Source organism: Drosophila suzukii, assembly GCF_043229965.1.
Source record: "Drosophila suzukii chromosome 2 unlocalized genomic scaffold, CBGP_Dsuzu_IsoJpt1.0 scf_2c, whole genome shotgun sequence".
Classification (NCBI taxonomy): domain Eukaryota; kingdom Metazoa; phylum Arthropoda; class Insecta; order Diptera; family Drosophilidae; genus Drosophila; species Drosophila suzukii.
In genome coordinates this window covers 36,033,711-36,058,272 of record NW_027255896.1, presented here as the reverse complement: position 1 = coordinate 36,058,272, position 24,562 = coordinate 36,033,711, and the positions used below count along the sequence as shown (strand labels likewise).

The following is a 24,562-nucleotide window of genomic DNA, read 5'->3' as shown; positions in this document are numbered from 1 at the left end:
GGTACACCCATGAAATTTTATTTACTAGAGACATTAAAAACCTTCCCCGGTATACTGGGCAATGACACAAAGAAAAGTCTAGGAGCAATTATAGATGTACAGAACGATACATTAATTCTTGGAAATAAACGAAAAATTAAAATTCACCAATTAGCAACACAATCGGTAAATACAATTGGACCGCAACTCAGTCATATGACCGAGTCTCAGAAATCAATCATAAATCTCCTCGTACAAAGTCACAAAACTCTCTTTGCAGATCCCGATACAAAGTTAGCATACACAACTAAAATAGTAGGCGAGATCAGAACTTCGTCCGATTTCCCAGTTTACGGAAAACACTATCCATACCCAATATCATTAAAACAGGAAGTAGATAAACAAATAAACGAGATGATAAAAGATGGCATTATAAGGCCTTCAAGATCACCATATAATGCACCAGTCCGGGTAGTCCCGAAAAAATCCGATCAGTCAGAAGAAAAAAAGTTCAGATTAGTAATCGATTATAGGAAACTCAACGAAGCTACTATCTCAGATCGGTACCCGATCCCTGAAATTGGCGAAATCATTGCCCAAATCGGAGACAACAAGAATTTTTCGGTATTAGACCTCAAGAGTGGTTTTCACCAAATACCATTGAAAGACACGGACTTAGAAAAAACAGCATTCGCAGTAAACGGCGCAAAATATGAATTTACGAGGCTTCCGTTTGGTTTAACTGAGAGAACAGGGAAAATTTGTTATGTATATGTGGACGATATCATAGTCTTTAGCAAAAATAAAGTACACCACGGTCAAAAAAGAGGTATTTTCAACCCTACAAAACATGCGAGTTCAAGTAGAGAAATGCCATTTTTTCAAAGACGAAGTAGATTTTTTCAGGTATACAATATCAGAAAATGGAGTTAAAACCAACATAGATAAAATAAAAGCGATTACAAAATTTCCGGTCCCAAAAACGTTAAAAGATATCCCTTATTTTCTGGGCATGACAGGTTATTATAGGCGGTTCATAAAAGACTATGCAAAAATAGCAAAACCTATAACCATCCTTCTAAGAGGCGAAGAAGGCCGTATATCTAAGACCAAGTCAACCAGAACTGCTATTAACCTGAGCAAAGGCGCGAGTACAGCATTAGAGAAACTTAAAAACACCCTCGTCTCCAGAGACGTTACCCTCGGATATCCAGATTTTGGAAAAGAATTCCAGCTGACTACCGATGCCTCAAGCTACGCAATAGGCGCGGTATTGGAACAAAATCATAGGTCAATAACGTTCATTTCACGCACCCTGACAAAAACCGAGGATAACTATCCAATAAATGAAAGAGAGATGCTTGCTATAGTTTGAGCTCTGCAAACCCTAAGACATTACCTCTACGGGTATTCGAAGGTGATAATATACATGGATCACCAACCCCTGACTTTTTCAAATAACGTAAATAATCATAGCGCTGAGCTATAATAATATAATGTATAATAATGAGTATAATCACGAGATCAGGTTCAAGCCTGGTGAGCTAATGTAGTAGCGGATGCGTTATCCCGAGCCCCCGCTGAAATTAATTCAATCAGTTCCTCAGGATATGTCCATACCGACGAAAGATCGTCACACAATCTCATATTTTCGGTAGAAGCTCCAATTAATGTATTTAAAAATCAGATATATTTACTGACAGATGACACAGATTCCTATAGCTTTGAAATACCATTTCCAACGTATCACAGACATATTATTAAACAATAAGGAAGTCGAGTACCTCGACTATCAGATACCCGTTACTATGCTAAATGGACCAAAGGGAAATGGAGATATGCAAGCAGCAAAGCGAGATGAAAATGCGCCACCTACGGGCGGTAGAAAGATTTAAGCGTTATGGGCGTTAGAGTGGGCGTGGCAAATTTTTTTGAATCAATCCATAGGTATTGACGAGACCAATACATTTCAGTTAAAATCTTTTTTTTATCTAGCATGAAAATTATAGGCGTTACAGGTTTGGGCGGTTTGTGGGCGTTAGACTGCGCGTGGCATATTCGCGTAACAAACGTGCGCTGCGTACAAGGCTACGGAATCTAAATCTGAAATCCCAATTCCCTACCTTTGATAGTTTCCGAGATATCCACGTTCATATATACGATTTTTTGAAGTTTGTGGGCGGTTTGTGGGCGTTAAAGTGGGCGATAGGTATTGATGAGAACAATACATTTCAGCTAAAATTTTTATTCTAGCTTCAGAACTGTAGGAGCCACAGTTTTGGGCGGTTTGTGGGCGTTGGATAGGCTGCGTAAGAAGCTCAGGAGTCTGCACACCAAATCTCAATAGCCTATCTCTTATAGTTTTCGAGATCTCAGCGTTCATCCGGACAGACGGACATGGCTAGATCCACTCGGCTAGTGATCCTGAGCAAGAATATATATACTTTATGGGGTCGAAAAAGCTTCCTTCTGCCTGTTACATACTTTCCGACGAATTTAGTATACCCTTTTACTCTACGAGTAACGGGTATAAAAATCTTATACAGAAGAAAAACTTATAGCAATTTTAACTAACAGACTTGATCCTAGTCTTATAAACGGAATCATTACATCCGAAGAAATAATGGGAAAGTAAGGTTCGCCCAAAACGAAATGGACGACGTAACTTCAGAAATAATTACACTCGAACATACAGCTGCGGTCAAAATAATAATAGTGCCCACAGAGGCTTTTTAGTAACCCCGAAAAATAACTCTAGAAATGTTTTTACAATTTTTTCTTTAATTTTCATTGAAACTTAACTAATAGTAGCTAATAATAATAAACAACAACTAGGGATAATTCAAAGGATTTTTCCAAAAAAAATAATAATGTGAATTTTTACAAAAAATTGTTCGGTCAAAATAATAGTAGTGAAAAGTTTCAAAATTTTCACGGCCCAAAAAAAACGTTTATGGGTTGAATTATGCACTGTATATAATTCATCTATATTTATATTATATTTTAGTATTTTGTTGCATATCCTTTGTTTGCTATAACAGCTGCACAGCGCTTATGCATGGAATCAACCAAGTCTTGGCACCTCTTTACAGGAATAGAGCTCCAAGTCCTTTGTACAGCTTTCCAAAGTTGGAAGTTATTGCTTGGTTTTATTTCTGAGATTGCTCTTTTAACGTCACACTATAAATTCTCAATAGAATTGAGATCGGGTGACAGTGCGGTCCACTCCATGACATTTACTTGGTTGGCTGCGAACCACTCCCTAGCATGTTTACTTGAATGTTTTGGATCGTTATCCTGCTGGAACGTCCAAATAAGAGGCATGTCCTCGGAGGCATATGGGAGCATCACGTCGTTTAAAATATTTACGTATACGTAACGGTCCATGATGGTTTTGACCCAATATATTGGCCCAACTCCATAGTGTGAAAAACTTGCCCAAATCATAATTGATAAACCACCATGCTTTACCGTTTTTAGCGTATACTTTGGAGAAAAAGCACTTAAGGGTGGTCGTCTAACAAACTGCCGAGAGCCTCGGCCTCCAAACAAAACTATTTTTGACTCATCCGACCACAAAATATTCCTCCACTTTTCCAAAGGCCAATTCAAGTGCTGCCTTGCGAACTTTAAACGTTTGGCGGCATGTTTTTTTGTGAGTAAGGGCACTTTTCTTGGACTTCTTGAAATGAGGTTATTATCTCTAAGCCGTCTTCTTACCGTTTCCAAACATACATTTAAGTCACATGAAAGGCTCTATTCTTGCCTGTCTTGTTAAGCGATCCACTGATCTTTTGTCCAATAATTTGGGTCGACCACGCGTTTCATTTGCTGGCTCATATTTAACAGCATTTGTAATCATTGTAGAAGAGCAGCCAATAATATTTTGCACTTCGACATAAGTCTTTCCAGCAGAAATCAATTTTTTTAATCAGATCTCGCCTCTCGGCAGTACAGTGTTTCCCACGCCCCATGTAGCTAGAACTAATTTTAGAGAATAAATTTAAAAATGCTAGGGACTATTAAATAACACCTAAATGTATTGTTAAACAACACAAACCTTGTTAAAAATGGAGTAAATTAAATTATTCTTGATAATTTCTCTGGCACTACTATTATTTTGACTGAGTCAAGCACGCGGATCATTGCAAATAAAGGCGAAAATAAATACAAAGAGGTATGAGAACCGAAATTAACTGCACCTTCTTAGAGAGCAGATAATTACACTTACTTAAGAGAAAAAATGAATTAGATTGGCGAAGAATTAGAGAAAATAATGATAATATTATGATTTTATTTTGACCGCAACTGTACAAGAGCCCATAGAGATGCAAAAGAATAAAAATAAAAATTTTAAAAAATTATTTTTTTTTCACAAGCAATAAAGAAAATTTTAACAATAGTTCAAGCTTGTAAAACTTGTAAAGAATCAAAATACGACAGACACCCCAAAAAGGAGAAATCCAACTGACCCCTATTCTTAATTACCCGGGAAGAACAAAATTTTTCAGACTATTTTTACCAAAATGCTTGGGGATAACCACAGTCCTCGACTATTCCAACTCACAAATCATCTCACTCGAACCCGGATTAGCGGCTAAGCAAGACGGAACATTTAAAATCATCCACATCTTCAACTTACTAAGCTATGAAGAAATTCTTGCGAATTTAGAAGAATCATTTCATTCACTCACCTCATCTCATCCATTACACCCCTACCTTTCCTACGAATTAAAACAGATTCATACTGATTTACTATTATCAAACTCAAAAAAGACAAAAGAGGGCAATTGAAGCGATAGGTACCGCATGGAAATGGCTGGCGGGATCACCAGACCACCGCGACTACGAGATCTTAAAAAATAAGATAATTGAGCAATTAGAAAACAACAATAAACAGGTAGTAATTAACAGATTAATTAATCAAAATATTAACCAACTTACTAATGAGTGGCATGCAATATTGAAAGACACCCAGAGTTCGGAAGAAATCGTAAATCAGAAAGCAAATGTCTTAAAGTATAAAATGCAATTAATAAAAGAAGACATAAGCAACATTATATACGCAACTACATGGGCCAAATCGAACACAATAAATTATTTTGTATTTACAAGCACAGAAACCACAGTAGTAGAAGATATCTTTAAAAAAGAAAACGACTTTCTTTTTAACATAGAGGAATTGTTGGAATTTGCTAAAGTTAAATTAGCCACAAATGGCAATGACCTCACCTATATTATTAGCCTCCCAACCATTAAAACAGATAATTGTAGACCTTTAAAAATTAAAGCAATTAAAAAAGCCCAAGTAGTCAATAACATAAATTATGCAAATTTGTTAGAATATAAGAGACCATTATTTGCAATTAAAAATCCTTGTGAGTCCCATAATGATAAGACAATTTGTATTTCAGAAAATTTGCTAGATTTAAGCAATGATACTTGCTTAAACGCTCTCCTGAACCTTCGAAAACCAGAACATAAGATGATCAACAATCAGCACATAACGGATTTCGAGGAAATTCTGCCAGGCACGATACTGCTGAACGACTTCAAGGTTTCTTCATAATACAATACCGTAATTCAACCATAACTATTGGCGAAACTGCTTACAAGTCAAGGGAAATCAACATGGTCGAGCCAGAACGTCCGTTATTCCAACTAATGGGAGAAAAGACGAAGCTAGAGGAAGTTCTATCATTACAAATGGTCAAGGAACTCAACATCAACAACACGAAAGCGATGGAAAAACTAAGAAGCAAAACAACTATAGAATCTTCCGTTAGTTACGGATCCGCCATCATTCTACTTCTACTAATAATAGGGTCGCTCACGGAACTCCTACGAAGACAGAAGTCAACGGAAAGTACATAGGCTTCCATTCCAGAAACGCAGGAAAAGCCTCCACATTCCGGACCTGTACTCTACTGGCGATTGAGGACAGTCGCGTTTAAGGAGGGAAGAGTTAACACCCAAAATGATATAAAGATCCAGACCAAAGTAGAAGTAAGCATCGATGCACACCCAATGCCCCCAATAAAGTTCACACGACCTAAGCCACATGCGCTGAGCTTGCACCTTTTGATTAGCGATCGTGGGAATGCAGATTAGCCAAAGTTGACAGAAGTACAAGTAAGCATTAATTGCACAACCAATGCCCCCAATAAAGTTCACACGAGCTAAATCACTTGCGCTTAAATTGCACCTTTTGATTAGCGATCGTGAAAATGCAGAATAGCCAATTTCCAAATATGACCGAATTCAGCCAAGTGCATACAACAATAACAATAACTTAAATGCTTTGGCCAATGACATCTAAATTTGGTCAGCAGCGACAGCGATGAAGAGCAGCAGCCATTGACAATAAAGAACGTTGGCAAAGCCGAACTTTCTATACTCTATATATATTCTATATTCTATATATTTAAAAATACAAGAAGTTATATTTCCAATAGTACAAGATAATATGTCAAAAAACACCGAAGCTATAATTTGTTTCAAATTATTTTCCCACCAATTTTCGGATCCTTCCTATGGCAGCTCTTTGATATAGTCGTCTGATTTTGATAAAATTATATTCGAAATTCAGAACTAATTAAAAAATGTTATTTCCAAGTGTAGGAGGTTGTATGTTAAGAAACACCGAAGCTATAATTTGTTTCATATTATTTTCCCACCAATTTTCCGATCGTTCCAATGGCAGCTATATGATACAGTCGTCCGATTTTGATAAAATAATTTCGAAATTCAGAAGTAATTAAAAAATGTAATTTCCAAGCGTAGGAGGTTAAAAAACACCGAAGCTATAATTTGTTTCATATTATTTTCCCACCAATTTTTCGATCGATCCTATGGCAGCTATATGATATAGTCGTCCGATTTTGATAAAATTTAATTCGAATTTCCCGATTATTCCTATGGGAGCTATAAGATATAGTTGTCCGATCCGGCCTGTTCCGACTTATAGACTACCTGCAAAAGAAATAAGACTTTTGGGAAAGTTTCAGCCCGATTGCTTTAAAACTGATAGACTAGTTTTGCGTAGAAACGGACGGACAGATGGACATGGCTAGATCGACTCGTCTAGTCATGCTGATCAAGAATATATATAATAATGACAATACGAATATATATTATCAAAAATGGTTTTATAGTTTTTCAAAGTATTTTCGAATGTATACATCTTACACTTTTGGATGCGCTCAAGCCAATTGTCGAAGCACTTATTCCACTTCGATTGAGACACTTTCAAAACATGGTTTTCAAACGCTTCAACAGCATCTTCTGGCAACGAAAATCGTTGACCGAGCATTTTTCTCTTGATGTGAGGAAATAAAAAGACGTAATTGGGTGCCAAGTCAGGGCTGTACGGCGGATGACCCATATGTTCGATGTTTTGGCCGGTCAAAAAGACACAAAAGACAAATAGACGACCATTTGCTTCGAAATGCATCTTCCACGAACATCTTTCAATGGATTTGGCTCGCCTTCGAGGACCCATACGGCCGAATGCTGTTTTGCTTCGAGCTCATCAGCATAGATCCATGATTCTTCACCTGTCACGATCTTATAAACGACTTTTGAAACACCGCGATTGTATTATTCCATTTTTTCTTTGCACCAATCTACACGAGTCTCTTAAGAGCGATTGTCAAATTGTGCGAGATCCAACGAGAACAAACCTTTTTTTTGCAGTCAGGTGTTCATGCAATCTCGAATGTGTGCTGGTGGAATAAAGGCCCATGGATGCCTCGATCTTGCATTATCAGTGCACGCTCGGCATCATGTTTCTCCGGCACAACGACTGTTTTTGGACGATTTTTGATTAATCGATATCAAACGTGGACACACATGAAGAAGTTTTATGGAGTTTTTGTCGATAGAAGTCCAATTTTTTTGTTAAAAGGCCAATGGTTCTAATATGACTAGAAGTGATCTAGGCCAGAAACCTAAATATCGTACACATTTGATTTAGATTTCTTGCCTTATCAGCCACACACAATATGAGCTCGCATTATATGCAGTAAAAAAAAATAAGAGTACGCTGTAAGATTTTTAAGAATAATATCAATAATTTCCATAATAATTATGTTGAATTTATAAAGTTTTCAGCTTTCAAATAAAAAATAAAAATAGGTTTGTCACGCGCGGGACTTTGAACCTGTAACCCTCATGCCCGTCCATCAAAAATAATGCGCGGGCACTCTGCCATGCCTATATTTTATTTTCGCTGAGATCTCGGAAACTATGGGAGCTAGGCTATTGAGATTTGGCGTGCAGATTCCTGAGCTTCTTACGCAGCGCAAGTTTGTTTCAGCAGAGTGCCACGCGCACTCTAACGCCCACAAACCGCCCAAAACTGTGGCTCCTTCAGTTTTGATGCTAGAATAAAAATTTTAACTGAAATGTATTGTTCTCATCAATACCTATCGATTGACCCAAAAAAAAAGTTTGCTACGCCCACTTAAACGCCCAGAATTTTCATGCTAGATAAAAAATTTTAGCTGAATTGTATTGGGTTCGTCAGTACCTATCGATTGATTAAAAAAAAATTGCCACGCCCACTCTAACGCCCATAACGCTTAAATCTGTCTACCGCCGGTAGGTGGCGCATTTTAATCTTGCTTTGCTGCTTGCATATCTCCATTTCCCTTTGGTCCCTTTAGCTGAGTAACGGGTATCTGATAGTCGAGGTACTCGACTATAGCGTTCTTCCTTGTTTAATCTTGACGTCGTATGTTCATTTCACTCGGTCATTATAACCGTTACTCGTAGAGTAAAAGGGTATACTAGATTCGTCGGACAGTATGTAACAAGTAGAAAGAAGCGTTTCCGACCCCATAAAGTATATATATTCTTGATCAGGATCACTAGCCAAGTCGATCTAGCCATGTCCGTCTGCCCTTCCGTCCGTATAAACGCTGAGATCTCGGAAACTATAAGAGCTATGCTATTGGGATTTAACATGCAGGTTCCTGAGAGTACGAATTTATATAGAGACACCATTTGCCCTGCCGCTCTCATTTGAGACGTTGCCAATGATGCCAATCACGCGAAATTCGATAATTTTCCTAGTTTTAAAAATGTTTGATGGTACCTTGTAATTCGTTCCCGAGGTGATTTTTATGGGAAATTAGGTATCTGCACCGCTCTTACTCACTGTTTTGTTTTTGTAATTGATCCTCACCATTGAATTGGCTCTCAGCAGAGGTTGGGCAGAAGTTCGGGCAGAGTAAATGGTGTCTATATATAGATTCAAGGTCAAGATTGAAGCTAGCTTCGCTTTTTCAACACACCCAACAAGTGCGAAGCAACAGCAAAAACAAAACAGTGAGTAAGAGCGGTGCAAATATATATTTTTCCATAAAACTTACCCCGGGTACGAATTACAAGGTCTTATCGAATTTTCATGCTAGATAACAAAATTTAACTGAATTTTATTATTCTCTTTATTACCTGTCGATTGACCCAATTTGCCACGCCCACCCTAACGCCCATAACGCTTAAATCTGTCTACCGCTCACATTGAGATCGGGGGTAGGTGGCGCATTTAAATCTCGCTTTACTGCTTGCAAATCTTTATTTCCCTTTGGTCCCTTTGAGCAGCGCAAGCTTGTTTCAGCAGGGTGCTACGCCCACTTTAACGCCCACTCTAACGCCCACAAGCCGCCCAAAACTTTGGCTCCTACAGTTTTGAAGTTAGAATAAAAATTTAAACTGAAATGTATTGTTCTGATCAATACCTATCGATTGATCCAAAAAAAGTTTGCCACGCCCACTTTAACGCCCACAAACCGCCCACAAACTTAAAAAACCGTAAGTATGAACGCGGATGTCTCGGATACTTTCCGACGAATTGTAATGGGCGAAAATTATATATATAAGTTCGGTAGCAATCAGCATGCGACAGTTAGCAATATTGGAACAAGCTTCCAATATCGGAACGCAACTCTTCGACCTGCGTACCAGACTTGCCAATTTGCTAAAAAGCTAACACCACGCGACTGCGGGAATACTTGTCACTTTCCAACGATCAGTGAACAGAACAGACGTTCTAGATTTAACTGCAGCGAAAACCAAAAGGTTTGCATCCGTCCGCCTACGGTACAAGTGCACGTGGTTTTGCTACGAATACGCGTATAAAAGCGTAATTCCAGTTATACATCCGTCCGCCTACGGTAAAAGAGCCTGTGTATTTCGTATACGAATGCGCGCTCAAAGTGCATAATTGACTTGCATTGCGTAAACGTCCGCCTACGGTAAAAGTGCTTACATATACATTCGTGTATTTCGCCCAAACATTGCAATCCATACGGATCTGCAAGACAAAGGAAAACAACAGTTCTTGAGAGTTTTCTGGTCTCTGTGAGTATTTTCATATCGCGCACCCCGCGCCCCTTACAGGAAAGTTTTGCTGATTTAGTTTTTGTTCCACATTAGCGTCAAAACAGACCGTATTGGGAAGCCCGAGTGGTGACTCTAGGCTTAAAGCAGCGAGAATGGGAAAGCTGTAAAACATAATAGAGAGAGAAGCGATCGGAAAATTAAATGGCCAGCGTCCCGGAGTATAGAACCCACTAGAAACCACAGTGAGGTTAGATTCGACATGTGCAGCCGACCCGAGTCAGGTTAAACTGGACGTGTGCAGAAGTGAGGTTAAGTTTGACCTATGGACATCTAAAGGCAGCAACGCGCACATGCTAGGAGACGCAACGGCATTATTTGGCTTTTGCATCGGCATTCTTTTGTGTGATTTTGTTAGATTTGTTAGATAGCGCTCCCACGAGTAAATCAATTGTAGTTGCGAAAGGAATTCATATTCAATTTAATGTAATATTAAACCTTTTGTTTTTGCCTAACCGAAGTAGACACTTCCGGGTCACACCGCGGGACAAGGGGGTAATGAGCACTTGTCGCTGGCACGGGGACGCTTTAATGGCAGGACGATCGCGTCGCGGCAATGGTAACGATGGTTACTGCGATGCCGGACCACAGGCGATGCTGGAGCTGCGCTAAGGGTGAGCTATCGTGGTTAGCTACTAGTTGAGATAGTGTATTACGAGCCCTATTCCCAGATGTAGGAAGTAGAACCGCGGAGTTAAGATGTGTCTTGATAACTGATTTATTCTTCATTTGATTCCTGCTTATATACTACTTGGAACACGGAAGCTTAGTGTAATGATTAGTGAAATAAGCTATATTCTAAAGTAGGTCAGGGAATTATGATTATGGTGCAGTTGGCTCGGCTAAAACTGCAACATGTGCTGACTGCATTGGCGCGTCAGTGTACCGTTGAGCCGGTGAGAAGGATAATTAGTGAGACATATAATATGCTGATCAGCAATTCTCATATGCAGTGGGTGCTACTGAGCGCCTGGTACTGACACTGCAACATATGCTGACTGCATTGGCGGGTCAGTGCGCCGTTGAGTCGGTGAGACGGTGAGTTAGTGAGACATATAATATGCTGATAAGCACTTCTCATCTGCAGTGAGTGCTACTGAGCGCTTGGTACTGTTACTTGGCTACTGCTTGATTTGTTGGGTGTGGTCATGTTGAGTACCTTTGGGTACGAACATTCTCCCCCCCATTGAGGGGTACCCTCAATTAAGTCGTGATGTCGGTCAGCCCTTGACCGAATTGTATCGGACGCACCTAACAAATCATTGACCAAGGTGGATCGTTCCTTCAACTGTGGTTCATGTTTTTGATTCAGGTCCTTCACATCTTGATGCTGCTTAACACTCCCCTTTGCGATAAAATTGACATTACCGTGGGGACTGAAATTGTGCCCTCGTAGAACTTGATCATTTGGCACGTCTATGGTGTGTGGGCATTCTGCAACAAAACTAAGATCTTCCTTGGTTAAGTTTAGAAATGTTGAACCAAAGTCAGCCTTCTTGTAGGTTTTAAATTGATGAGAAGTCGGTTCTATATTCATCGGACTTTTATATTTTGTTGGATCATAAGCAGCGTTCGGTCCTGCAAAATCACCTCTGCCTTCTACCAGAAAAGGGTTGATTTCCGTGTCAGATGAGCTTTCCTTATTGAGATAACCTGTGATTACATAACCAAGCCTAGTGCCTTGTCAAAAGGTTTATTAGGTCCTAGTTCAAGACGTTCACCGGTAATTACACGAGAAAATACTTCAGCCCCTAACGTTAGGTCAATGGGTCCTGGTTGCCGAAAGTCAGGATCTGCTAACGGCAGTCCCTCGGGAATATTAAGATCGGTTGTAATCGGTACTGACGGTTGGTCTGTAATGACTGTGGGCATAATAAATACCTCTAATAGTTTTTCAAACCCTGATGTACATGATGAGAGCTTTAGTGTTGATCTAATTGCTGTTGATATCTTTCCTCCGATTCCAGATATTTCAATCGGTGACCTTTTTTTAAGAGATAGAAGATCTGCCATTCTCCTTGAGATAAGATTCACCTGTGATCCACCATCTATTACAGCGCGACATGTTTGTAATTGACCGTTTGGCCCTTGTAATGAGACCTTGGCGGTTGCGAGCATAGTATATCCTCCTACGTGGTCGTAGCCTGCAATGGTTACTGCGCCGGCCACTGGATTGCTAGTCGGTCCTTGGTGTAACAGTGAATGATGCCGTTGCTGGCAGACTCGACAAGTGGTCGGTGATCCACAGTTTTCAACCTTATGAGCTGTAGACAAACAATTTGTGCATGCTCCTACTTGAATAATGGGTTGGCGCCGTGTTTTGGGGTCCATTTGCTGGACACGGCTACATGCTCTAAGATTATGTTGTCCTAGGTGACTAATCTTACAGCCCTCTTCGTTGTGAACTGACTGATGGCAGAGTGTTGCTGTAGGTTGGGCGCTTATCGTCTCCAGCATGCAAGCGCGCCACTCAATAAACATCAGTACACTCCTTAACATTGGAATTTCCGTTGGTGCATCCGCTGAATTTTCCTGAGCAGCTAGAGACTGCTGGTCTAGTTTTCTTCTGTTAAGAAAACACAGGATTGGATCCCAGGATTTTGTGCTGATATCGAGGTTTTTAAGAGTACTCATTGAGTTTTTTATAGTGTCATGTAAGGCCCTTAGTTGGCGCGAGGAGCCGTCTATAGGCCTATGGTCAATAATTTTTGCTATGGCGGCGAATACTAATATTTTGCCGTTCTGGTACCTGGCCTTCAACCGCAACCAGGTGTCGTCATAGCCACCCTGTGAGAAGGCGGTGTCTGTCAAGACGTTCCTCGCTTCACCACGAAGCGAACTCTGTAGAATGCGTAGTTTTTGACTGGCCGAATATGGTTTGTTATGTACCAATTCCACAAAGAGATCATGGAACCGTGGCCAGTCTAGATACTCTCCGTTGAACTCCGGAATGCTAATTGGCGGAAGTGCCAAGTTTAGGCTCATTGGCGCGTCGTTTTCTCGAAGCAGGTTCATTTCGTATTCCTCGTATAATGTGTGGAATTGAGCTAGCTCTGCTTCTGCCAGAGCTGCGGCCCCAGGTGTGCTATCCAATTCGTCGTGGGCTTGCCTCAGTAACGCCCAATGGAGATCCAGGTGTCTTTGTAGGGCTGGGGTGACAGTTGGGGCGTTCGAGGCTAAAGTCAATGATGACTCTAATTCGTTGCATCTTCTCTGCAACTGTCGGATCACCGTGTCAATTGCGGAATTTCCTTTGACTTGATCTCTTGTTGTGACCTTGATGTTGGTCGAAGTTCGTCTGGGGGCCTTTGGAAGCCTGCTTCCAGTCGGCATGTTGTCCAGAGAGATATTCTGATATTTTTCGACCAGCTCTTTAAGTGCTACTAATCGTGAAGAGTACTCACTTCCAGTGGGTAATGCCGCTTGCTGGACTTCTTCATCTAGGTCGCAAAACTACTGCCAGAGATCGTTTAACTGATTTAGCTTACCGGAATAATAGCCGGCTCGGTGGCGTCGGTCGGCAGAATCCTTGCCATAATTCTTAATGAGCTGTTGGATTTTCCCTTGCAGCTCGTTTTGGGTGTCTAGTAATCGATTGTGTAAATCGATTCTTGTGTGACTTGTTTCCTCAATGAATGAAGTAGACATATTGTGTGTCTTGGAAACAAAGAATCTTGTGAAGCTGGATGAAGCTGAAGTTCATGTGACGCTGGAAGAAGAAGCGTATCCTGTGAAGCTGGATGAAGCTGAAGTTTTTGTGACGCTGGAAGAAGAAGCGAATCCTGTGAAGCTGGATTAAGCTGAAGTTCCTGTGACGCTGGAAGAAGAAGCGTATCCTGTGAAGCTGGATGAAGCTGAAGTTCCTATGACGCTGGAAGAAGAAGCGAATCCTGTGAAGCTGGATTAAGCTGAAGTTCCTGTGACGCTGGAAGACGAAGCGTATCCTGTGAAGCTGGATTAAGCTGAAGTTTCTGTGACGCTGGGAGACGAAGCGTATCCTGTGAAGCTGGATTAAGCTGAAGTTCCTGTGACGCTGGAAGAAGAAGCGTATCCTGTGAAGCTGGATTAAGCTGAAGTTCCTGTGACGCTGGAAGACGAAGCGTATCCTGTGAAGCTGGATTAAGCTGAAGTTCCTGTGACGCTGGAAGACGAAGCGTATCCTGTGAAGCTGGATTAAGCTGAAGTTCCTGTGACGCTGGAAGAAGAAGCGTATCCTGTGAAGCTGGATTAAGCTGAAGTTCCTGTGACGCTGGAAGAAGAAGCGTATCCTGTGAAGCTGGATAAAGCTGTGAGTCCTTTAGTGGGAAGGGGGTTGCTTGAGTGTAATCCTTTGTTGTTAAAGGATCACGTCGGGGTCACCAATGTTTGTGCCTAACCGAAGTAGACACTTCCGGGTCACACCGCGGGACAAGGGGGTAATGAGCACTTGTCGCTGGCACGGGGACGCTTTAATGGCAGGACGATCGCGTCGCGGCAATGGTAACGATGGTTACTGCGATGCCGGACCACAGGCGATGCTGGAGCTGCGCTAAGGGTGAGCTATCGTGGTTAGCTACTAGTTGAGATAGTGTATTACGAGCCCTATTCCCAGATGTAGGAAGTAGAACCGCGGAGTTAAGATGTGTCTTGATAACTGATTTATTCTTCATTTGATTCCTGCTTATATACTACTTGGAACACGGAAGCTTAGTGTAATGATTAGTGAAATAAGCTATATTCTAAAGTAGGTCAGGGAATTATGATTATGGTGCAGTTGGCTCGGCTAAAACTGCAACATGTGCTGACTGCATTGGCGCGTCAGTGTACCGTTGAGCCGGTGAGAAGGATAATTAGTGAGACATATAATATGCTGATCAGCAATTCTCATATGCAGTGGGTGCTACTGAGCGCCTGGTACTGACACTGCAACATATGCTGACTGCATTGGCGGGTCAGTGCGCCGTTGAGTCGGTGAGACGGTGAGTTAGTGAGACAAATAATATGCTGATAAGCACTTCTCATCTACAGTGAGTGCTACTGAGCGCCTGGTACTGTTCCCAACTTGGCTACTGCTTGATTTGTTGGGTGTGGTCATGTTGAGTACCTTTGGGTACGAACACCTTTGTTATATAACCAAACGCAGTCCTGCGATGGCTGATCAATTTGTAGAATAATGTATTTAGTTTAGCAAGAATAATTCTTAAGCAATGTAACGTAACAGATTTAAAGACATAAGAACCATGAAGTAAACAACTAGATTTCGAACGAGAATGAAGTTAGTTTAGCCTAGAAAGTCACGCACAAAGGAATGCAATAATTTAAACTCCCTACAGCATCGTGGAATGGCCTTTCAACACTGCAAAAAGGAATGGGCGAGTGAAACCAAATCTTAAATATTGTTATTCCCATATTGTGCGTATATATTTTGTAACACAACTTTCCATACTCAGTCAGCATAGACTCGTAGTAAAGGCTATGCTTATAAAGTGAATTTATTTGAAACCAGTCCTCCATCCGAATGTGAGTTTGACACGGAAACTAGATCTATAATCGTATGTTTACAACAAGGTTCGGTAGCTTGTATCCTGTTAAGGAAATCAGATTGATTGATTACACTTTCTCAGAAATAAATTCTGCAAAGTACGTTGGTGCGTAATAAACTTTTGTAATGAATAATGAATATATGAGTATTTTTATTTGAAATGTTAAGATTTTGGACATGATTTCGTAAACTTGGATTCCACAGCGGAAAGCATGGGTTAAGATAACTCGGTATCATTAGTATAAGGGGTTGCACACAACTCGGCGATGGCAACCATGGTAAGGAGGGTAAAGAGCCAGCCTCTCAACAACATCAGAGAGTGATTTTAAAGAATGTAGACATACACCACACCCTAGTAATACATTTAATAGTTAAACAATAGTTAGAATCGAAGGTAAACGTTTATGATAGAGGGACTCTGTAATATATTAGTGTGATGGACGTCCAGAGATTGATTGCCAAGAACTCACCCCGTCCCGACTGACCGCTAGCCCTAAGACGGGTCCCGCAGGCTTTCAAATTTTGGATAGAGCGGAAGTGCAAGGTGGGTCAAGTACAACGAATTCTAATAGGATTCGCGATCTAGAATAGAAGCTGCCCGTTGCCTACACTACTACCTTTTCGGAAAAATACCCGCTAGAACGCAGCCCCACGCCCACCATTACAAATATTGGCGCTCAACAACGTGGGGCATGTCACTAGTAAGTGTGGCTCGTCACTAGTAAAAATTTAGCAGTTTGGCAAGCTGAAATTAAACGAATGGCACCCCAAGGCCTGATGCTGATGGTGATCAGATTTTTTGGTGGGCCCCACACCCACCATTACAAATATTGGCGCTCAACAACGTGGGGCATGTCACTAGTAAGTGTGGCTCGTCACTAGTAAAAATTTGGCAGTTTGGCAAGCTGAAATTAAACGAATGGCACCCCAAGGCCTGATGCTGATGGTGATCAGATTTTTTTTAGAAACCCTTGAAGAACAGTGGATAGCTTTTTTGTATACAGCAGCGAGTGCGTTAGTTAAAGGGTTGTTTGATAGGACATTCAATTTATTTTGGCTCACGACCGGAACATCGACCGCAAACAGCAGTTACTAGTACAATCAGCTTGCTTAAAACATAAATATGCATCAGCATGCGATAACACCTGCATGTACAATAAGAATAGCAGAAATTTTACCTTTTTAGAAACAATAGAGTAAATACAACTAAGTTCATCGAATTTTCTTTCGGTATGATAGATCCCTAGGATCTAGGCAATAATAACAAGACTTGTATTGGAATACATGACTGAAGTGAGTTGCTGTTACTTCACATGTCCGCTTGTTTTCTGTAATCCTTTGTACGAATAAACAAGCGTAGCCAAACTCGATCATGAACTAAGGCTTCAATAAAGTTTAGAAGAAGAGAGGATAATAGTTGGTGGAATTAAATTTCGTAGGTGTAGTGTCGACCAAGGAATTGCCCTAGCTAAAATTCTATCATATCAGGAAAACTTTAGGGAAAAGTTATTCAAGAATCAATAACCCAATTTTTTTTTTAAAGTAAGTCTACAATTCTTTATTAATACCGTATCAAAACTCAGAGCTTACCGCTGAACAAAAAATTTATTGGTGAAGAACTTTATTAGAATACAGTAAGATGCCTGTGAGACATTCTCCAGAGAATGACGCGGACGGTAACGCCCGTGACAACGACAACCAGTGTAGTTTATGTAACACAGTGATGAATTCGGAAACTTCCTGTATTACAACAAGATGCAAGCATACTTTCCATTAAAATTGTTTAACCACCTGGTTAACAGATAAACAGGAATGTTACAATTCGCGAATCGAGGTCAAACGTTAAAAAGAGAATTACTGGCAGCTGAAAACCCAGAAGGTATTTCCGTAAATAGACCCCTAACTAGGAGATTTATGCAACAGCACCCAGAAATAGGTACTAACGCTACAAATCAATTAGAACCAGCAGGTCCATCTAACGCTAGAACAAATAGACGACCGAGAAGAGGACGTTCAACTAGATCTTCGATACTAGCAGGAATAGACTATGAACGCATAAACCATATGATTAGCGAATCGGTGTCTCAAATGTTAAATTACGTACATTTAAGCCACAATAGTAACGTACCACCAGCAAACACAGCAGCTGATAGACCGGAAAGTAGAAGTACTTTTAGCTCTAGAAGTTCATATGTTAGTTCTCGTAGAGGTACACGTAATATTTCGTCGTTTAGTACTGAGAAGGTGACGACTATTATACAAAACTGGCATATCAAATTTGACGGATCGAATCAAGGATTATGTGTAGATGAATTTATTTATCGAATCCGCACATTAGTGAAGGAAAGCCTACAAGAAGATTTAGGTCTCGTGTGTAAGAATTTACTAGTTCTCCTTAAAGGAAACGCGTTAGATTGGTATTGGCGATTTCATAAAAGGGCAGGTAGAATCACTTGGGAGTCTTTTTGTATGGAATTGAAACGGGAATATAAAGATCAACCTTCACAGACGGATCTTAAGGAAGAAATTCGGAGTAGACGACAAAAACCAAAGGAATCGTTGGAAGCTTTCTACGAGTCAATTATGATGATGGTAGATAGATTTCCAGTTCCTTTCTCGGATGATGAGTTGCTTGAAATACTAACACGCAATGTTTTACGAGAAGTTAAAAAAGACTTTTTGTATGTCAGCGTTCATTTCACAGCTCATTTGCGTTCGCTGTGTGCGAAACGAGAAAGATTTCTTGCAGACATCCAACGATGTCGAGATACCAAAACAAAATGAAGGGACATATGGCGTCAGTAGAGGAAGATGAATTCGTGGAAGAAAATGTTTCTGAATCTATAGCAGCACTGAAAGTAATGAAATGCTTTAACTGTAACGGCGAAGGACACGTTTGGAAAAATTGTGTTCAGCAAAGAACCGTCTTCTGCTACGGTTGCGGTGAACCAAATGTTTATAGGCCGAACTGTAGTCGATGTTTACCATATAACGCGGAAAACCGGAAGATGGTTGTGTCCAACAATACCAGGATACAGCCGCAGACCGTAAACCGTTAGAAAACCAGCCAACTGATGTGCTCACCACAGTCGAGTCATCAAAAATGGTTACAGAAGAAACCACTAAGGTTAATAAAATAGGACATCATTTTATACCATACCATTTACGTCTACAAATATATAATAACATATGAAATAGCATATTTCAGGTTATAGAATAAATTAGATTTAATGTACGTAGTAAAAGAAGCACTATAAGGATACGAACATTTTTCAATAAAATAAAAGAGACTCGGAAATTATTAGTAGCTTCAGTAGTAGCAAATCACTCGGACATTCGAATTTATGCAGATGTACAGTTTCTTGGATATCAAGAACAAGGCTTATTAGATACCGGGGCTAGTATAAGCTGTATCGGGTCTAACCTAGATAAGGAAAACTTTTAAAAGTGGAAACACTTTAAAAGAATTTCCAGTCGTGTAAATACAACTGATGGTAAATCGCATGAAGTAGTAGGATGGATATTCGTTGATATTCTATATAAATCTGAGACGCGACCAATAAAGCTGTACATTATCCCAGCCATTTCGCAAAGATTGATCTTAGGGATCTATTTTTGGAAGACGTTTAACATAGCACCAAACGTTATTCCATCCATCAGTACGCTTGAAAGTTCACCAAACGAGTCCGAAAGTACAGACTATCCTTTAATGAATGTACAAAAGCAGCAGTTAGAGGCTATTAAACAGCTATTTCCAAGTTTTGCTGACAAAGGACTAGGGCGAACTAAACATATCGAACATGACATTGAGGTTGACGATGCTAAACCAATTAAGCAACGTTTCTACCCTCTTTCACCTGCAGTAGAGAAAATTCTCTATAAGGAGGTTGATAGGATGCTTTCTTTAGGTGTGATCGAGCCATCGACAAGTGCATAGAGTTCCCCTATGAAACTTGTGATTAAGCCAGATAAAGTTCGACTGTGTCTCAATGCCCGTAAATTAAACAAGGATGCATACCCATTGGCAAGCATCGAAGGCATTCTTTCTCGACTTCCTAAAGCAGAAATGATTTCAAAAATTGATCTAAAAGATGCTTACTGGCAATTGGGATTAACGGAACGTGCAAAAGCATTGACGGCTTTTACTGTACCGGGAAGGCCATTATATCAATTTGTAGTAATGCCCTTTGGGTTATGTAATGCGCCGCAAGCCATGAGTAGATTAATGTATGCTATAATCCCCGATGATCTACGATATTGTGTTTTCGGATATCTAGACGATCTCTGCGTTGTCTCAGATAGTTTCGAAAATCACGTGGAAGTATTAGTGCGAATCGCAAATCAATTCAAGCTAGCAAATCTGACCCTTAATGTAACCAAGAGCAAGTTTTGTGTTCGAAAAGTTAACTACTTGGGTTATATTATTGGAAACGGAGGCATCGCTACTGGCCCACAAAAGATCGAATCTATTCGCAATTGGCCAGCACCAAAGAATATTCTTCAGGTCAGAGAATTTTTAGGTCTCGCAGGTTGGTACAGGCGGTTTATTGCACACTTCTCGGAATTGACTTTTCATATCACTGAAACTCTTAAAGGCCAAAAGAAGTTTGTATGGACTTCCGAAGCCCAAGGAGCCACCTGTGCTTGTAAATCCTGAGTTCTCCAGAAAGTTCTATGTCCACTGCGATGCGAGTGACTTCGGAATAGGAACTGTCCATGTACAATTATCAGCTGAAGGGGAGGAGCTACCCATATATTTTTTCTCTAAGAAACTTTCATCCGCACAGCGAAATTGGTCTGTAACCGAGCTATGCTGTGTTGGAAGCATTGGAAAAATGTCGGTGCTATATTGAAATGCAAAATTTCGAGGTGATAACAGATTACTCGAGTATTGTCTGGTTAAGAGAACAACCCAACTTGAAAGGACGACTCGCTCGATGCGCTATGAAACTTCAGCATTATAGATTCCCAGTTCGTCACAGAAAAGGAAGAGATCATGTAATACCAGATGCATTGACGCGCATACCAGAAAGCGATATTGCAGAAATATTAGATGCAGGACCTGAAATTAACTTAGAGTCAGCTCATTTTTAAGATGAAAACTATCAGGTCTTACCAAAACTGCTTACCCGATCTTAAAATAGTGGATGAATTTGTAAATGCAAGGCGTGAACATGCTTCAGGTAATACAGAACAAGAAAATACAACCTGGAAGTTATGGGTTCTTCAACAGTTACGTTCCGAATTGATTGGTAGCGCACACAATCCACAAGTAGCAGCTCACGGAGGCATCGGAAAAACTGTCCTGTTAATTCGAAGAAATTTTTTCTGGCCTGGACTCGTCAAAGATGTTCGTTCCTATATAAGACAATATCACATTTGTAAAGCTACCAAAACTCCAAATATGATTCTTCGAGCTCCTATGGGACAATTAGTAGAAACGGAAAGACCCTTTCAAAGGCTTTATATTGACCTACTTGGACCATACCCACGCAGCAAGAGAGGTCATATAGGACTCTTGATTGTTTTGACCCACAGTCAAAATTTCACTGGCTGTGTCCTTTGAAGAAATTTACAGCGAATGTCATTCAAGACTTCTTATGCCAAGCCATATTCCCATGTTACGGTGTACCAGAAGTTATTGTAAGCGATAACGGATCACAATTTAAGTGTTCAGAGTTCAATGCATTTCTAACTAGACTAGGTATACGTCATGTCTATACAGCTTTATATACACCTCAGTCTAACGCTAGTGAGCGTGTAAATCGATCATTGATTGCAGGAATTCGGGCTTCATTAAAGAATGATCATACTCAATGGGATATAAATCTGACAAGTATTAGTTGTGCACTCAAAAACAGTATTCACACATCGATAGGAAAATCCACTTATCATGCATTGTTTGGTGTAAACATGGTTACCCATGGATCAACATACCAGCTATTGCGCAATTTAAATGCTTTAGACGAGTCAACTTTAGGTTTAGATCGAGATGACCTAAAATCTCATAGCTATAGTTATAGTTAATACCCGGCAGTACAATTTACGAGCAAAACCTGTTAACTTTAAAGTTGGACAGGAAGTTTTTCGGCGAAACTTTGCCAAAGCAATTTTATTAAGAATTTCAATGCGAGGCTAGGACCTGTTTTTATAAAATCTCGAATTAGAGAAAAAGTTGGATCAAGCATGTATATTCTTGAAGATTTGCAAGGCAAACTAGTAGGCACCTATTCGGCTAAAGAAATTCGAGTGTGAACGCCCTTTTTCCGTCTAACTTTCTAATTTGTTGGAGAAATGGAAACTTATCCGGTTATGTAATGGGCGAAAATTATATACATACATTCGGCAGCAATCAGCATTCGACAGTTAGCAATATTGGAACAGACTTCCAATATCGGAACGCAACTCTTTGACCTGCGTACCAAACTTGCCGACTTGCTAAAAAGCTAACACCACGCGACTGCGGAAATACTTGTCACTTTCCAACGATCAGTGAACAGAACAGACGTTCTAGATTTAACTGCAGCGAAAACCAAAAGGTTTGCATCCGTCCGCCTACGGTACAAGTGCACGTGGTTTTGCTACGAATACGCGTATAAAAGCGTAATTCCAGTTATACATCCGTCCGCCTACGGTAAAAGAGCCTGTGTATTTCGTATACGAATGCGCGCTCAAAGTGCATAATTGACTTGCATTGCGTAAACGTCCGCCTACGGTAAAAGTGCTTACATATACATTCGTGTATTTCGCCCAAACATTGCAATCCATACGGATCTGCAAGACAAAGGAAAACAACAGTTCTGGAGAGTTTTCTGGTCTCTGTGAGTATTTTCATATCGCGCACCCCGCGCCCCTTACAGGAAAGTTTTGCTGATTTAGTTTTTGTTCCACATTAGCGTCAAAACAGACCGTATTGGGAAGCCCGAGTGGTGACTCTAGGCGTAAAGCAGCGAGAATGGGAAAGCTGTAAAACATAATAGAGAGAGAAGCGATCGGAAAATTAAATGGCCAGCGTCCCGGAGTATAGAACCCACTAGAAACCACAGTGAGGTTAGATTCGACATGTGCAGCCGACCCGAGTCAGGTTAAACTGGACGTGTGCAGAAGTGAGGTTAAGTTTGACCTATGGACATCTAAAGGCAGCAACGCGCACATGCTAGGAGACGCAACGGCATTATTTGGCTTTTGCATCGGCATTCTTTTGTGTGATTTTGTTAGATTTGTTAGATAGCGCTCCCACGAGTAAATCAATTGTAGTTGCGAAAGGAATTCATAATCAATTTAATGTAATATTAAACCTTTGTTATATAACCAAACGCAGTCCTGCGATGGCTGATCAATTTGTAGAATAATGAATTTGGTTTAGCAAGAATAATTCTTAAGCAACGTAACGTAACAGATTTAAAGACATAAGAACCATGAAGTAAACAACTAGATTTCGAACGAGAATGAAGTTAGTTTAGCCTAGAAAGTCACGCACAAAGGAATGCAATAATTTAAACTCCCTACAGCATCGTGGAATGGCCTTTCAACACTGCAAAAAGGAATGGGCGAGTGAAACCAAATCTTAAATATTGTTATTCCCATATTGTGCGTATATATTTTGTAACACAACTTTCCATACTCAGTCAGCATAGACTCGTAGTAAAGGCTATGCTTATAAAGTGAATTTATTTGAAACCAGTCCTCCATCCGAATGTGAGTTTGACACGGAAACTAGATCTATAATCGTATGTTTACAACAAGGTTCGGTAGTTTGTATCCTGTTAAGGAAATCAGATTGATTGATTACACTTTCTCAGAAATTAATTCTGCAACGTACGTTGGTGCGTAAAAAACTTTTGTAATGAACATGGAAGTATATGAGTATTTTTGTTTGAAATGTTAAGATTTTGGACATGATTTCGTAAACTTGGATTCCACAGCGGGAAGCATGGGTTAAGATAATTCGGTATCATTAGAATAAGGGGTTGCACACAACTCGGCGATGGCAACCATGGTAGGGAGGGTAAAGAGCCAGCCTCTCAACAACATCAGAGAGTGCTTTTAAAGAATGTAGACATTCACCACACCCTAGTAATACATTTAATAGTTGAACAATAGTTAGAATCGAAGGTAAACGTTTATGATAGAGGGACTCTGTAATATATTAGTGTGATGGACGTCCAGAGATTGATTGCCAAGAACTCACCCCGTCCCGACTGACCGCTAGCCCTAAGACGGGTCCCGCAGGCTTTCAAATTTTGGATAGAGCGGAAGTGCAAGGTGGGTCAAGTACAACGAATTCTAATTCGCGATCTAGAATAGAAGCTGCCCGTGCCTGCACTACTACCTTTTCGGAAAAATACCCGCTAGAACCCACGCCCACCATTACAGAATCTAGTATATCCTTTTACTCTACGAGTAACGGGTATAAAAAATGGAAAAGCCGACAAACAAACTTGTAGCTCTTAATATGAAAATTGCCCAAAATGCATTTAAATTGCCAAAATTACCAATGAAAAGGTACTGCAAAAACTAAAACGATTGCACACCAAGACTTCAAACATTTCAGTCGGCTTGGGAGAAAAAGGTGTTCTAAAAATAAGATTTTGGGGACTTTTTAAAATAAAAATTGTTGTCCCTTTGTTTGTGGGTTAATATAAGGCTTTAGGGTTT

The 24,562-nt window shown here is 40.3% G+C and overlaps 1 protein-coding gene across 9 annotated transcripts in view; it reads left to right on the top strand.

Moving 5' to 3' along the window:
- dpr12 (defective proboscis extension response 12) overlaps window positions 1-24,562 on the top strand; it is a 348,744-nt gene that overhangs the window by 76,978 nt on the left and 247,204 nt on the right. For 7 of the 9 annotated variants that reach the window (XM_070998459.1, XM_070998458.1, XM_070998454.1 and 4 more), the window contains exon 2: window positions 5,394-6,111. The exons of 1 other annotated variant lie outside the window; for it this stretch is intronic. The gene's annotated coding sequence lies outside the window, so the exon portion shown is untranslated. The remainder of the gene's footprint in view (window positions 1-5,393; window positions 6,112-24,562) is intronic. One more of the 9 variants, XM_070998452.1, reaches the window with a different exon arrangement.